The sequence below is a fragment of the Protopterus annectens genome, chromosome 3.part0 (assembly GCF_019279795.1).
Source record: "Protopterus annectens isolate FY-2018-M chromosome 3.part0, PAN1.0, whole genome shotgun sequence".
In the NCBI taxonomy this organism is placed as follows: domain Eukaryota; kingdom Metazoa; phylum Chordata; order Ceratodontiformes; family Protopteridae; genus Protopterus; species Protopterus annectens.
This window is the reverse complement of record NC_056731.1, coordinates 1892056557-1892072573: the sequence shown is the minus strand read 5'-3', so window position 1 is coordinate 1892072573 and position 16017 is coordinate 1892056557. Positions and strand designations below refer to the sequence as shown.

The window sequence follows — 16017 nt, the reverse complement described above, 5'->3', positions numbered from 1 at the left end:
GTCATTTTGTTTTTCATTTATATAAATGTTGAAATTATTAAATTATCACATATGACACAGGCAAAGACGTTTATTAAAAAATGTTCCACAACATTGAAATGTCCTTTTCTGGTTTTATCGGGTACAAAATGGCATCTGCAAATAGAGACAACTTTTTTCGACTACCATGCCAATTATATCCATGAATTTCTGATTCTCTTATTTTCTTTGCCAATGGTTCTAAATCTAGTACAAAGAGGAAAGAGGACACCCCAGCCTGGTTCCTCTGCTCAAACAGAAATCAGCAGAGAGGAACCCACCCACTAATTTTCACCTCTGATCCCTCATATCCTCCTAATCAACCTTATTTTATCAGGGAATGTAAATGCTTCCACTGCCCTGCTCATAAATTCCCAGCTTACTCTGCCAAATGCTTTCTCTGCATCAAGACCCATCAACAGTAGTGGTATCTTCTTACATTTAGCTTCCCTAGGGATCATCAGTGTTCTGGTAATGTTGTCAAATGTCTACATAACCACAATGATCCAAGTCTATCAATTTGGCATAACACTTGCCATTCTTTTAGCCATTATAGGCAAACAGTTGATAATCATGGTTTAGGATTTAAATGGGCCTGTATGAAGCTGGATCTGATCAGTTTTTACCCTCTTTAGGTAATACAGCCACCACCGCTTTCCTCCAGGAAGTTGAGGCTTTGCCTCCTCTTAAATAAAACTGTTAAATAAAAACTTCCAGATAGTCATTTTTTCCTCCTAGCTTCTATACTTCAAGAGGAATACATCCTCCACTTTAAAATAATTAGTACATTTTCCTTAAATATCATTTGGATCAATTTTTATAAATGCTCACAGTAATATGATCATTTAACTATATTAGTTATTTCCTTCATGCCATGCTCTCTTTTATCTTTTTATTCCTTTGCCTATTTATGCATATTTGTTTCCCTTATCTCTAGCCATATTGCAATATGATCAGAAAATCCTTCAATTACCTCTCCTTCTCCTATAACTAAACTGATTTTATACCATCAGTTTCAGCTCTATACATACCTGTTTTGTTAGCCCATGAATTTGTCCCAAAGTTTGTAACTTACCACATCTTATAACTAACAATTTTTTTATAGGACTTAATTTCTTTTTACTCTCGTCTCTTACATCATAGTTAAAGTCTTACTGCAATATTCAGAACTATAGTCTAAAATCTGATGAAATAAGCTTTCCTTTTCTTTATTAGTATAAGCGTACAATGTTATAATTCTATATACTTATTCTTTCCATTTTAAATCTACGATTAATCTTCCCATTTTTGCTAAAGTTACATCTATTATCTTTACTGTATTTCTATGGCATATGGCTATTCCACAAAAACTCTCATTCTACAAATTCCAGGTCATCATTCCTCCCCATAGCTTTTCTGTTTGCAGTCTTTCCATTTGTTAAAAGTCTTGTTTCTTCTAATTACATCTACATCTCTGTTCTTCTTGATACATTCTTAGTACTATTTGTTTTTACAAAAAGAGTTCCAAAAATTTTTTTCTGTTTTCCTTAGACTCATGGTTTCCTAAGTTAATAACCAATTACTTGGCTAACTTACTTAATAGTCCATTCTAAGCCTAGCCAATTTCCCTCCCAAAGGTGAAAATAAACACAGCACCTTGTGTCCGAGTGTCAAACACCTTAACCATTATACCACTACCCAATCATTAGCTGTATACATACTTTTTCATCTACCTCTTTTTCTTCTGTACTTATCCCTTTACATTTTTTCTGTATTTACACTTTTACTAAGATAATTATTTTCTTTTACTACTTCCCCATCTCATCACTTATTTCAGAACCTTACATGTCCTCTATTATTTTTTCTCATCTAACTTTTCTTCTATTTTTACTACTACTAAAATGTCATCTTTGCTCATTTTCTTTTTCTCCTTGCTCATTTTCATTTTTGTATTCCATCTATAAATGTTCAACTTTATTACATTTACATTTCAAGACACATTTTTTGCACCATGTCCCATTTTCTTTTATCACGGTTACTTATCAAATGTCCTTTTCCAAAAAAAAAAAAAAAAAAGTTTTGGGTCATTCCCATTATTTTCAACACCCCTATTCCCTTCCACATTTATCATGCTTGGTATATATACAGTAAACTCTCAGTTAACTCGTGCTCAAGCAACCGGCACTCTCACGCAACCACACAAAAAAAAAAGAAAGAAATACAGTACAATTTTCATGTGTTACACTTTGCCACTGCCACCCCCCCCCCAAAGAGCCATACATTACTTTAGAGTTTTAAAAAGAAAGATAATAAATTCCCTCCCTCCCCAACCTGAGAACAAGTCAAACCACATAGTACAGGATACAGCATTAATGAGGTCTATTTTTAATAGCAACTCTCAAGCACCCTGAAACTATAGTTGCCCTGCATCTACCAATCCCCATGGGAGCCAGTTAACAGAGTGTTTAGTGTATACTTATTTCCTCTACCTTTAACGCATTACAATCCCATCCACCAGTCCATAAACCCATTTTAGCATAAACATTTGAAATGTTCAGTAGTTCTTTTTTATGTAAAGTTTTCAAATGTTCTTTCAAAGTCTGTTTCTACCTCTGTTTGAAACTGTACACAATTGTTTCCCTGATAAATGCCTGTTAAATGCGGTTATCACAAAGACTGCATGTGTTAGTCTCTTTTTTCATATTCTCCAACAAAATTTTCCATTGAAAAACAGTCTCAAATATAATGTCCAAAAATGTGTCCAAGAATAATGTTTGTCTTCTTTACTTTGAATCCTTAGCACATCCTTCCATTTTCTTCTGCTCTTTTTTCTGCTATTCCCAGTTTTTTTTTTTTTTTTTTTTTTTTTTTTTACTTTCTCTGCATATATTTTCTCTCCCACCTTACCATTATTCTTCACGTTTGTCTCCACATTCTCTTTTTGTATTTTCTCCATAATGTTACCCCAGGAAAAGCCTCATCCATTTAATGGCTCACTCAGCATTACCATTTCTTTAAGGAAACCTTCCTGCAATCTTCCTGACTGGAAGGTTGTAATTGTACATCATTTGCAGATATCTCCCTCAAACAAATTTCTTTGAAACATCTTCTCAGAATCCTGCACACATTTTCCAGTCTCCGTACTTGCTTTCTCCTCCATTTCACTCACCACTCCATTATCACCTTCTCTCTCCATCTGCCTCTCAGTTTCTCCATGCAGTCTCCGCAACTGGAATGGAAACAGGAAGTGTTCTTGCAAAATGGGTCCCACTCACAGGTAAGGAAGTTTCCTAGTGCATTGGCCACATTTTGCCTAGTCAGTGCGACTACCACCTCTGGTCTCTCCTGGAAAGAGGCCATTGGCCTAGTGGGATTAATCTAGCTAAAAAGTGCAAATAAAATAAGATCCAAGCCAAAGTGTTATCATGGGCATTGAATCAATGTTAACAGGACAAGTTAATAATGGACACGTCTATGGTGAAGAATACAAGTAATGTTAATGTCACAATCACTAATGTGGACCATTGCATTAAATGATGATGCCAAAAAGGTTAAGATAAGTATTCTCAGGACTGCCACCATGAACTTGGTAGCCAATGAGAAAATATTTGCCATCCTCTGGGCAAAAAAGTGACTCCCTATTCCAAACAAAACCAACAGAAGGAATGGGCACCTTAAGTTTCCCCACTAGCCTTCAACCAACCTGCTACCACCTATCATAATCCATCAGCAGCATGCTACCACCTATCATAATCCATCAGCAGCATGGCATAAAAGTGCATGTGTCTGTGTGTGTGGTTGGGGGGGGGATGAGACCCTTGACATGTTTTGACCACAGAATAAGGAAAATGTCCTTACCAGCTCCAAAATTAAAATAGGATAGATGATGCAATTAAAAATCTGAGACAAACAAAAAAAGATGTAATTTCAATTACTTTAACATATTTCTTAAATGTCTCTTGCATAGTTTTAGGCTTAACTCTAGTAAATGGAGAAGCCAAGGGACAAAGTTTCCATTTAGGGCACTAAGGGGAACCAACCAAACCATAAGACAGAGTTGAAAATAAGAAGTTATGTACCTAGCATAACGTTCCATGTTAGTTGTCTTCTTCTCGCCTTCTTTCTTGCTGGATGGGTTCGGAGCCGAACCTCGGCTCCGACTCGGCCAATACTAAAGCTCGAGAGCCAATTCCACAGGCTCGAGGCTCCCCTATATCCCACAATGCTACGGTAACTACTCAGATCTCGTTTGATAGCTAAACCAAGCAGTTCTGGTCTCCATAGTATGGAGAAAAAAGAACCCACCTCTATATAAACCTGAATGTAAGCTACACAAACATAAAAGGGGGAATAGAGGTGGTAGAACATGTGAGAAGGAAACTCCAAAGGAAGATCCCAAAATTTCCTATCGGTCTGTCCAGGCTAGGGAGAAGGAGGGTGGGACGCAAGAAAGAAGGCGAGAAGAAGACAACTAACATGGAACGTTATGGTAGGTACATAACTTCTTAATGTTAAGTTGTCAATCTCGCCTTCATTCTTGCTGGATGGGACCGCGTCCCTAGCACCTTATTCCGGGTGGCCTATCGGAACAGACTCTTAAGAACAGTGGAACCAAAGCTGGCACGGTTTCTGGAGGCCATATCCAATTTGTAATGTGAAATGAAGGTATGAGGAGAAGCCCAAGTGGCTGCTGCACAAATGGAATCTATAGGCAGCCTGTCCTGAAAAGCTACAGATGTAGCTAATGCTCTAGTTGAATGAGCTCTAGGTCTTGAAGGCAGTTTTTGATGTCCGATTTCATAGATGAGGGTAATTATAGAGGTAAGCCATCTTGAAAGGGACACCTTAGTAACTGGAAGGCCCAATTTCCCTTCCGCATAAGACAGGAAAAGTTGATCAGATTTCCTGAACTGTTTAGTCCTGTCTAAATAATATCTAAGTTGGCGGTGAACATCTAGAAAATGTAACTTTTGTTCCGATCTGTTGGAATAGTCAGGGAAAAAAACTGGAAGAACAATCGTTTGGTTCAGATTTGTCTCAGAGGAAACTTTAGGTAGGAAGGACGGATTAGTCCGGAGGGAAACCCTATCTTTGTGGAAAACTAAGTAAGGAGGGCGACTGCACAGAGCATGAAGTTCAGATACCCTTCTAGCTGAAGTTATGGCTACTAGAAAAAGTGTTTTCCATGAGAGCAGCTGAAGAGGGCATGAAGCCGCTGGTTCGAAGGGGGGGAGGATCAAGGACGCCAGAACCAAATTCAAGTCCCATTGTGGTGGGGGATCTTTGATTGGGGGCTTGAGCAGAAAAATACCTCTTAAAAGGCTTTGCAGAGCTTATGGGACATGATACTGGAGTCTGAGACTCCTACATGAAAATTAGATATAGCAGTTAGTTGTACTCTAATGGTAGATGAAGAAGAGCCTAAATGGAAGAGTTCTGCCAGAAAGTCTAGGATAGACTGGATAGGTGCAGTGAAGGGGTCTATATTCTTTGATGCTGCCCAGAAGGAAAAACGTTTCCATTTACTATTATAAATCTTCCTGGTAGAAGATTTGTGAGAGGCTATCAGGATGTTCCGGACCGAATGAGAGATTAAGGGAAGCCTGGCTAGGGTAGGAATTGGAGAAACCACACTGTGAGGTTGAGAGAATGAAGGGAGTGGTGCAGCTGGCCCGACTGGTGGGTCAACAGATCTGGCACCGGGTCCAGATGCCAAGGCTGCTCCAAAAGGTAATGATGGAGGAACGGAAACCATATCTGTCGAGGCCAGTAAGGGGCAATGAGGATCATTGTAACTCTCAAGGCGATAGCTTTCTGAATTAATTGAGATATCAGTGGAAAAGGGGGAAAAGCATACAGAAGTCGCCGGGGCCAATCGTGGACGAGCGTCTCTGGTGGGATGGCCTGGTAATGGGAAGAGAGTGAAGAAGTCGTGACACTTGCTGTTTTGGGGAGTAGCAAAAAGATCGCAGCAAGGCTGGCCCCATCTTTGGAAGACTTCTTCCAGCACTGATTTCTTCAGAGACCACTCGTGGGGCATCAGAATGGCCCTGCTCAATTTGTCCGCAATCACGTTGGACTTCCCGGGAATGTGCATTGCTATCAGAAAACGCTGAGAAGAAATCGCCCACTGCCAAAGTCTGAGTGCCTCTCGACATAAGGGTAGGATCTGGTACCGCCCTGTTTGTTGATGTACCACACTATGGACATGTTGTCCGTCTGAATTGCAATAGTCCCCGTGGGAAGAGAGTCCTGAAGGGCTTGCAACGCTAAAAGCACTGCTCTCATCTCCAAGACATTTATGTGCAAGTGGCACTCGAAAGGTTGCCACGTGCCCTGGACTGTCCTGCCCTGATAATGCCCCCCCCCCACCCGATCAGGGAGGCGTCCGTTGTCACCGTGGCGACTGGGGGGGGGGGGACGAAAGGTCTGCCTTGGAGAACTTGAGGTGATGTGATCCACCAAGACAGGTGATTCTTGCATGATTGAGTTATTAATATGATGTGAGACATCGGGAGCTGTTGGAAGGACCAGTGAGTAAACAGCATCCATTGGAGGATCCTCATGTGGAAACGAGCTAAGGGGAGAAGGGTGATAGAAGCTGCCATGAGTCCTAATACCTTCAAGACTACCCTGGCTTTGACCTTGTTGCATTGTAGTAGAAGGTAAACTTGTTTGCGGATATCTAACATTCTTTGCTCTGTAAGTCTGGCGGAAAGATTGAGTGTGTCTAAGGTGGCGCCTATAAAGGTAATAGATTGACAAGGCAGATTTTTCGAAATTTATTGAAATGCCTAGAGCTTGGCAAGTATGGATGGTGAAGTCTCTGGCTAGAAGCAGTTGATGTCTGGTGGTGGCAGTAAGGAGCCAGTCGTCTAAATATGGAAACACCTGGAATCCTTGACGTCTCAAGTGAGCCGCGACCACTGCCATCCATTTGGTAAACACTCGGGGGGGGGCTGTAGCGAGACCAAAGGGCAGGGCTCTGAACTGGTAGTGACTGGCTCCCAGCCTGAAGCGGAGAAACCTCCTGGAGCGTCTGTACATTTTGATATGGTAGTACGCATCCTGAAGATCTATCGAGCACATCCAATTGTCCTGACCCAAGAAGGGTAGAATGGACTGTAGCGTGACCATCCGGAATTTTGTTTTTTATATATAATTGTTTAACTTGCCGAGATCCACTATAGGTCTCCAGTCCCCTGTTTTTTTTGGTACCAAAAAGAATTTGGAGTAGATTCCGGATCCTTGCTGGTCTGCTGGGACTGATTGAATAGCTCTTTTTGATAACAGCTTTGATATTTCTAGTGCTGCTTGTTTCCTTAGACTGGGTGGAACGTCTGGAAGGGATCCTTTGGGTTGGGAAGGGGTGTGAATAAAGGGAATTTTGTAACCCTCGGATATGATTGACTGTACCCATTTGTCTTGGGTGAGTGAAAGCCAGGCTTTTGGGTACAGTGATAATCTTCCCCCAACTGCCTCCGAAGGTGGACAGCCGGGCAGCTCCTCAGGGATGCTGAAAGGGTTTATCAGAAAAAGTTTCTCTGCTACCCTGGTTTTGCGGACCTCCTCTGCCTCTAGGGCGGCGTCTATTGTTATTCCCCCCTCTGCCTCTAGAGGGGAATCGACCTTGTGCGTCAGATGAGACTCCCTGAGGCTTGCGGAACCACATTTTTCCTCCCCTCTGACCTTTTGGATAAGGTCTAGAAGGGGTAGAAAAATGGACTCCCACGGCAGAGAGAGTCTTGCCTTCCACCTCGCACCTAGTCGATGTATCTTTCACTTGAGGACCAAACAATGTTGAGCAATCAAAGGGGGAATTGGTGAAGGACGCCTTGAAAGGGTCCGCAAAATTGCAAAGCCGCATCCAGGCGTGACGTCGTAAAGCTACACCTGTGCCTGCGGCCCTACACGCCCCATCAGCAGCATATGAGATAAGCCGCATGGAGGAGTTAACAATCGAATTTCAGGGTTGCCAACTGGGAGTTCATTTTGTCTTGGAACCCCTCAGCTGTTGGATCCTGTATAGCCTCACCCGCAAATCTCTCTGGAGACGGGTGAAGTGACACAAGTAGTTCAGCGACCGCATTGAGAAGGTCGCTGAGGAAAACATCCGCTTACCGTACCTGTCCATGGTCCTAGACTCCTTATTAGGAGGATGGACAGGTACCGAAGGATCGGCTAACTCCTTCTTAGTGGCTGCGGCCACCACCATGGCATCAACAGAGACACCTTTTGATAGAAAGTCTTTGTCCTTAGGGGCAGTAATAAATTGATGGCCTCCTTGGGGTAGGTTCCACCGAATCAGGGGCCGTCCAAACCTCCCTTGCCACCACTTCCATAAGGGGGTCAAAGGGAGGGGACACCCAGGAGGTGGAAGGGTGAGAGCCAAACTCCTCAAGATAAACTGACTCGTCCTCTGAAGGGTTAAGGGTGGGCCAGTTCCCCCTCTGTTTCAGGATTTCAAGGATGTCAGCAAAGGAGACATCCTCAGAGGGGGACCGAGGGGAACCTTCAGATTCCTCCAAGTCAGTGTCAGAGGTAATAGACTCAGGGGAGTCAATGTGCTTCCTCTTGCACTGTCTCTTCAGAGGGGGTTCTCCTACCAGATCAGGAGAGGCCACGGAAGAGGAGGAAATTCCCAATGGAGAAACCTGAGGAGCTGGCTCTCTGCGGTCTGATACAAGGGGATGGGTAGAAATCACCGCAGGCACTGAAGAGGGAGGAGCTGACGGAGCCGACTGTGGGGTAGACACTGGGTCTAGCACGCTCCGCATGACCTCGAAGGCGCCCCTATCAGGCAAGGCCAGAGGTCCCCGCTCCGAGGAGACAAGGACCCTCCCCGGCACCGACAGGGACGGCTCCAAGGCCGATGTCGAAGCCGAACTCACCAGCGCCGACGCTCCGAGAGGGAAACGGGGTCGGACAAGGGTCAGATGCCACTCGCCCCCTCGGAGCCGACGAGGGAAGCCCGGCGCCAAGATCCCTCCAATGAGGAAATCGGAGCAGACTGAGCCGAAAGGGAAGGTACCGGCTCCGAAGCACCGACAGCCACGGCTCCGATGAGTCCCGGCTCCGAACTCAAAGGAGTCGGAGGAGGAATAAAATCAGGGATGGAAATAGCCACTGACTGTTGAAGTAGGGCTAAGCAGCATTTGGGCCAGTGCCTCGGACTTGAGTAGTCTACTCACCACCCTTTGTAAATCATGGTCGGACAGCCTGGAGGATCGAGTGTGAGACCTATGGCTCCGTTCTGATAGAAGAGGAGATCCCGGCGCAGAATGGATGGAGCCGATGGAAGGGGACCTAGACCTCTTCTTAGCAGGTGGCTCCGAGAAGCCTATCGGAGCCGACTGAGTCTTGTCAACCTCGGCTCCAGCCGGAGCCGAGGTGATAGTATGAGATTTGGAAACATTGGCTCCTGCCGGAGCCGATGTCAAAGCCGATCTAATACTTCCAGGGGACAGCTCAGAAACTGGAGCCGACCGTCTGGAAGTCTTAGAAGGCTTCCCCGACACAGACCGAGTCGGGGGGGCCTTCAGGCTTTAACAAGCCACGTAAAATCAATTTATTTTTGCGTTCCTGCAGGACTCTAGGGCTGAATGCATGGCATACAGCACATGAGTTCTGCAGGTGCAAAGGTCCCAGGCAATATACACAAGAAGTGTAACCGTCTGTCAGAGACATTTTCTGACAGCACAAATCACACTTCTTGAAGCCTGAGACCTTTGGAGTCTTTAGACATCCTAACTTAGTGTAAAAACACAAGCACAACACACAAACACACCCTTAAGCAAAAAATAAAAATTCAGTCACACTGAAGGACTAGGGGAAGGAGATGGAGAGGGCCAAAGGCCTAAAAGTTAAGAAGGGAATAAAAAGGGATTTCAGACACTTGAGGGGGACCCGATTTAAACTACTGAAATACTATAAATAAAACTATGGTAAAAGGAAAAAAATTAGGGGTTGAAATAGTAGTTTCTAATTAGAAAACTTACTAACCTGCCAGAGCCGGTAGAAGAAGCACCTCGTCAGCTAAGCGGCAAACGAGATCTGAGTAGTTACCGCCTAGCATTGTGGGATATAGGGGAGCCTCGAGCCGGTGGAATTAGCTCTCGAGCTTTAGTATTGGCAGAGTCGGAGCCAAGGTTCGGCTCCGAACCCATCCAGCAAGAATGAATGCGAGATTGACAACTTAACATATAAGGTTTCAAAGTTTCTTTGCTGAACACAGCTTGTTTGTACAGATGAGTTTCAAGTTTGCTTCCACTTTTTAAAATAGAAATTGCTGACAGATTTGATACTTTTAGTTATTGTGCACTTCAAACAAAAAAAAATTCACATATGTTCTGTGGAGAAATTTTCTCTCACATAAGCAAACAAAAGGAACATAATCACTTTAAAAATAATGGCTGAAGGCCTAAAAATGGTAAGAAACAGGTTAGAAGCAACCAGAAGAGTACTGAAAGAAGTTTTTTTATTTTATTTCTGAATCCGAACAGCAGAAAATTAAGTCAAAGTGAGGAAACTCTCAATTTTCAAAATAATGATAAATTTGTGTCAGAAACCAAACACATACTTGCAGCAAATTTAGATATTTTTTTTTTTGTCAGAAAAAAATTAACTGGCAACCTGGTGCCATTCTTTACACACCAAACTGAAACAAAGCACCTATAATCTTAAAAAACTAGGCAATGTAGTGCATTATGGGATGGGGGGTCACTGTCAGCCAGTGTGCAATACCTTGCAAGCCTTTGCTTTACTGTTGTGGAGAATGGCTCTTCACTAACCATATCACCACTTCTGCTTCCAAAAAAAAAAAAAAAAAAAAAAAAAAAAAAAGGAAAAGAAAAACAGACCCATCACTGACATTTTTCAGATGGCTTAGTCCACAAAATCAACACAACACAAAACAAAATGTCACTTGTTTGCATGCACTTTCCTTGACATTCCTAAGCATTACACATGATGAAGACACTCACTTAAAGATTATCTTGCCTCTAAGATGGCACTTGACCGAGATCCAGAGCAAAACTCTGGTGACCAATCAATCCTCCTGCTCCTTTTCCTTCATAGTTTCACATCAAGTGGCTGAAACTTTATTTCTATGACTGATCTTCTAAAACTGAAAAAAAAAGAAAGAAAGAATAATCTTAAATGCAAAAAAAACCAAAAAAACTTGACAAAGGCGCTTTTAAAAGAAATATGAAGGTTGTGGTTAACTTGCAACAAACCATAGTAATGTCTGAATACCCAGGCTAGTTTTCAAGAATCAAGTAATATAAAATGCTGAATAAGTGCAAAGATCATCTTCCCAAAAATTCAGTTTTAGCCAGGCCACTGACACAGTGAAAGAGCATCTATCTGCAAAGCTGATAGCACAGGACTGACTAGCAACTTGGGAAGCTGGAGGGATGGCCAGCAGTAGGGAGCATAGTCCAGAGAAGCAACTGAGCAGCTTCCCTATCTCAAGGGGTTGGGGTGTAGGGAGTAGGTACTTGCAGCACAATGCTACCTACACTACACAGCAACATTAACATTACAGAAAGTAAGAGTGCACACAGAAAGAAGGGTGAATATCAATGTGTCATGAGCAGAGATTCTCAGTGTGTGTATAACATCACTGTATAGGCCCTCCCATTAGAAGTTTAAAGCATTTTATATATATATATATATATATATATATATATATATATATATATATATATATATATATATATACACACACACACACACACACACACACACACACACACACACACACACATATAAATAAATATAACACATTCATGATGCAAGGTTGAGATGTATTAATCTCCTCTCCTTCACCCCAAAGACGGGTCTACTATTCCACCAACACTGGCAAGGCTGCCAGACCTGGTCTGGGAATTAAGCCAAGTCAGACAAAAAGGGGGAAGAAAAGCAATAATCACCCTGCTCAAAAAGAACCATCAAAAACTTGTAAAACAAAGCTAAGTGTTAAGTGCTCGCTGACACCATCATAAAAAATTTAGAGATTTTTCCCACATGTGGAGGTTATTAGACTGAAATTATCAGGTGCCATAAGAATATCACCAATGAAGTTTTTAAAAATGATCAATATACTCCGTAGTAAGAGATTCCATAAAGCTTTAAATATGTAGCAGTATAAGAAAGGCCCTCAAGGTGGTTTTCTTTTGCTACACTGTATATACCAGTTACTTATTCTCCCTGGCTGACAAGTTTCTGCATTCAGAAAAGGAAAGTAAACCTGTTCTACTTTGGAATACTGTAAGATGGACAATAAATTTAAATAGGTACATATTACCAGACTACAAAAAAGTGACCAACCCCTTTTAATCTATCTTGCTGTTTTAAAAATAGAGACTCTCCACTAAAACTTAACTTTTAGACAGATAATAATTAAGTTACCTACTTTCACATCTAACTCCTCTAGTGCACACTGCAGTGTTTGGGATGAACCATTTTTTCAGCTTACCTTTAAGTATCTATTGCAAGACCACCAGTTATTGTAGAACCCACATTCTGCCTCTCAGTAGTCATCTTGGGATTAGTGCTTCTGTTTTCTCCTGGTGAGAGGAGTGCAGTTACATTATTTCCTGCAGACTGCTGATCACCAGAAAGTTTAATAACTGCTTTATAGGTGACAGCGTAGAATCTGTGCTTATATTCTGATCCTGGTGAGAGCAGCAGCAGAGTGCACAGATTCCTGACGCTTTCTGGTTGGAGAGGGAGTGGCTGTGCTTAACATACCTGACTGGTCCGGTTGCTATTCGAGTCATCTACCAGAAAAAGGCTACAAAGCCTGCAGACCCTTGCATCATCTGGGACAAGATTGTGGATCACCAAACAGGCCGTGGCCTGCTTCTCTTCTTGGGATTGGTGCTAAAACTAGCTAGTTTAGCTAGAACTAGCCAGTTTTTTTAGTTTCAGCACTCAAAACCGTTTCCTTGTGCTCAGCACTTGCTCAAAAATCGTACGCACTAAAACTACAAATTATAACAGCACTTGACTGTCCTCACTTGTCAAGACGAAAACAGTTCTTAGTACTTACATTAATAAGCACCTATCCAGGCATGTCCATGGGTCAGCTCCCGGTGTTTTCTCCCATCCACCTGATGAATCTGGGCATTATGGGGCAATGTAGCAATTGCCTCATGTACACTGACAACCCTCTCCTCCTACCACCCAACACTACAACCTGTGAGAGATGCACTTATATAGCCAAACTGGAAGCCAAGCTCTCTCCATCCAAGACTGGACTAGAAAGTCAAGAGGAGAAGGTTAACATCTGCACCACACCACACTCAAACACACAGTCCTTCAAAACCCACGCTACCAAAACCTACACATAAAAAACACAAAGCACACACCCACATTCACGGAGGCTCTCAAACAACTGCCCAAGCAATAGAGACCTCCCAAGCTGAAACGCAGACAACCACCAACCCCCAACAATACCCACATGACACAGCCCACAAAATCAGTGTCCAACTCAACCTCAGCCCATAAGGCAAAACAGCATACACAACACACTAGTCATAGGTGACTATAGTCAGAAACACTGATGTCCCACTCACCAGGCTAAACAAGAAGAAAGTTACTGTCAGCTGCCTGTCGGGTGCCAGGATCTGCCACATAACACACGCATTCAGGTCACTCCACAACAAGTACAAATACGACTGACATTGTCCATGTTGGTGTGAATGATCGGAGACGTGAATTCCTGGACTACATGAAGAGAGACATGGAGGAGCTCTCAGATCTTGTAGCCCAGGCAGGTATGACTCTAGCCCTGAGTAGCATCCTGCCATAGCCCAGAATGATACCACAGTACAAGGACAAAATGATTGACTTCAACAATTGGCTAAGTTTCTGGTGTCATTCTAAGGGGATCCAGTATCTGTCTGCCTGGGATGACATGGTCGACAGACCACGATGCTTTTCCACAGATGGCCTGCACCTGTCGCCCCTGGGATTCCAGATACTGGCCAAGGCTCTTGCCACCTCTATAGTGCCTTTTTTAGGCAAGGTTCAAATGCCAAATTTACCACCGTAACAGGTACAAGTAAGCAAATTCAGAGGGTAATGCTACTCAATGCTAAAAGTCTAAACCTCAAAATGCACTCACTCAAGGCACTCCTTAAAATGGAAAACCGACATCTGTGCAGTGACAGACAATTGGTTCAAAGCTCCAGAGAGCACCCCTGCATTACCAGGCTTTAATTCATACCACACCTTTCTGCCACCTAACCTGGACCGAAACACTAAACGCAAAGGTGTGTCCATATTCATTAAGGATATCCACACCTCCAGGCTAGTTGCTCAACATAATGCATCAGAAATTATCCAAGTGCAACTAACACTGGGCAAGACTACAATCCAGGTTGTAGCTTGTTACAGATCCCCACTCTTCATTTCTTAAGATAACAGAAAATATTAAGTTACAACCCAATACCTTAATTACGGCCGATTTCAACTACCCCACCATCAACTGGGAAAACTACTCCTGTAACAACTCATTCACTCAACGTTTTCTGGAATTCATAAATTCCAATGCCTTGGTACAGCTTGTCCACACCCCCACCAGAGGTAGCAATATCCTGGACATGGTCATTACCAATATGGGTAACCGGTGTTCCACGCCAGAGGTAAACGCCTCGTTGGTCAGCTCCGATCACAAGCTAATCACCCTAGACATCCATATCCCACCCTCACCCCCATTAAGAAAACCATCAAAAACTACTCCAAAGCCAACTTCATGCTTCTTAAGACAGAAGTGGCAAACTTCACAACACCCATGCAGATGGAAAATAGAAGTTAGACTGCTGAATCTTACAAAAATGCACTGCATGAGCACATACACGAGTGCATGGATCGTGCCATCTCCAACAGAACCAAGACATTATCCTCCAAAAAAGGAAGCCAATCTGGTGGCCCCCTGCCATGAACAAACTATACAAGAGAAGGAAGAAGCTGTTGCAAAAAAAAAAAAAAAAAAAAAAAAAGAGTAAAATCCCAAGATTGGAGGAACTCCCTGGTCAGCCTCAGCAAGAAGCTGAGATCCCTCATAAAATCCTCCAAAGCCAGTTATGAAAATAAAATTGCCACTGATTCCAAAAACAACCATAAAGCATTCTACAGCTATGTCAAGAATCTCAATGGCAACACGCAATCTGCTCTGAGATACAGCACAACGGCACTAAATATACAGAACCAACAGATATTGCCAACATCTTGGCAGATAGGTTCAGTGCTAACTTTACCCCCACCTCACCCTCCAAAGGGCCCATCTTAATATCGGAAGAATGCAAAGCCCCTGTAATCACAGATGAACAAGTAAAGACCACACTCTCCAAAGCGAAGAACACAGCATCCATGGGACCAGACAATATCCCAGGCTGCGTACTGCACAAACTACAGAACGAACTGACACCCCACCTAAGTACCATGTTCAATCATAGCCTCACCTCAGGCTATGTGCCTACTGAATGGCGCACAGCGACTGTTTCCCCGCTCCACCATGGACCCCGGAAACTACCTCCCCATTAGCCTGACGAGCCTGGTCTGTAAGGCCATGAAACGTATCATCTTGAAGCTTATAAACAAAGACATAGGTAACCTCAAAACCCTGGACCCCACTGAGTTTGGGTTTATAAAAGGTAGATCATGTCTACTAAACCTGACTATTTTGAAGCAGTCACCAGAGCTGTAGACAAAGGCAAAGTAGGGCACACAGCCTATCTTGACCTTGCCAAGGCTTTCAATACCATCCCCCAACTCTGGAATTATAGATAAAGTCACTAAACTGGCCATAAATCTATACGTCACAAGATGGGTGGCCAACTGGTTCACTGACAGAACCCACACAGTAAAAGTAGCAGACTCCAAGTCAGACTTTAGCCCAGTGACGAGCGTTCTGTCCTGGGTCCTCTCCTGTTCGGCATCTACTTCTCTGAAGTGCAGGCCAACACAGAAGGTCTTTGGGTAGCCAAGTTCGCAGATGACTGCAAACTGGGA

At 43.1% G+C, this 16017-nt stretch overlaps 1 protein-coding gene across 1 annotated transcript in view; it reads right to left on the bottom strand.

Annotated features, from left to right (window-relative positions):
- The window catches only part of PPP6R3 (protein phosphatase 6 regulatory subunit 3), a 3115682-nt gene that overhangs the window by 2922942 nt on the left and 176723 nt on the right, over positions 1–16017 (bottom strand). The window contains exon 2 of the mRNA XM_044065977.1: positions 10980–11122. The gene's annotated coding sequence lies outside the window, so the exon portion shown is untranslated. The remainder of the gene's footprint in view (positions 1–10979; positions 11123–16017) is intronic.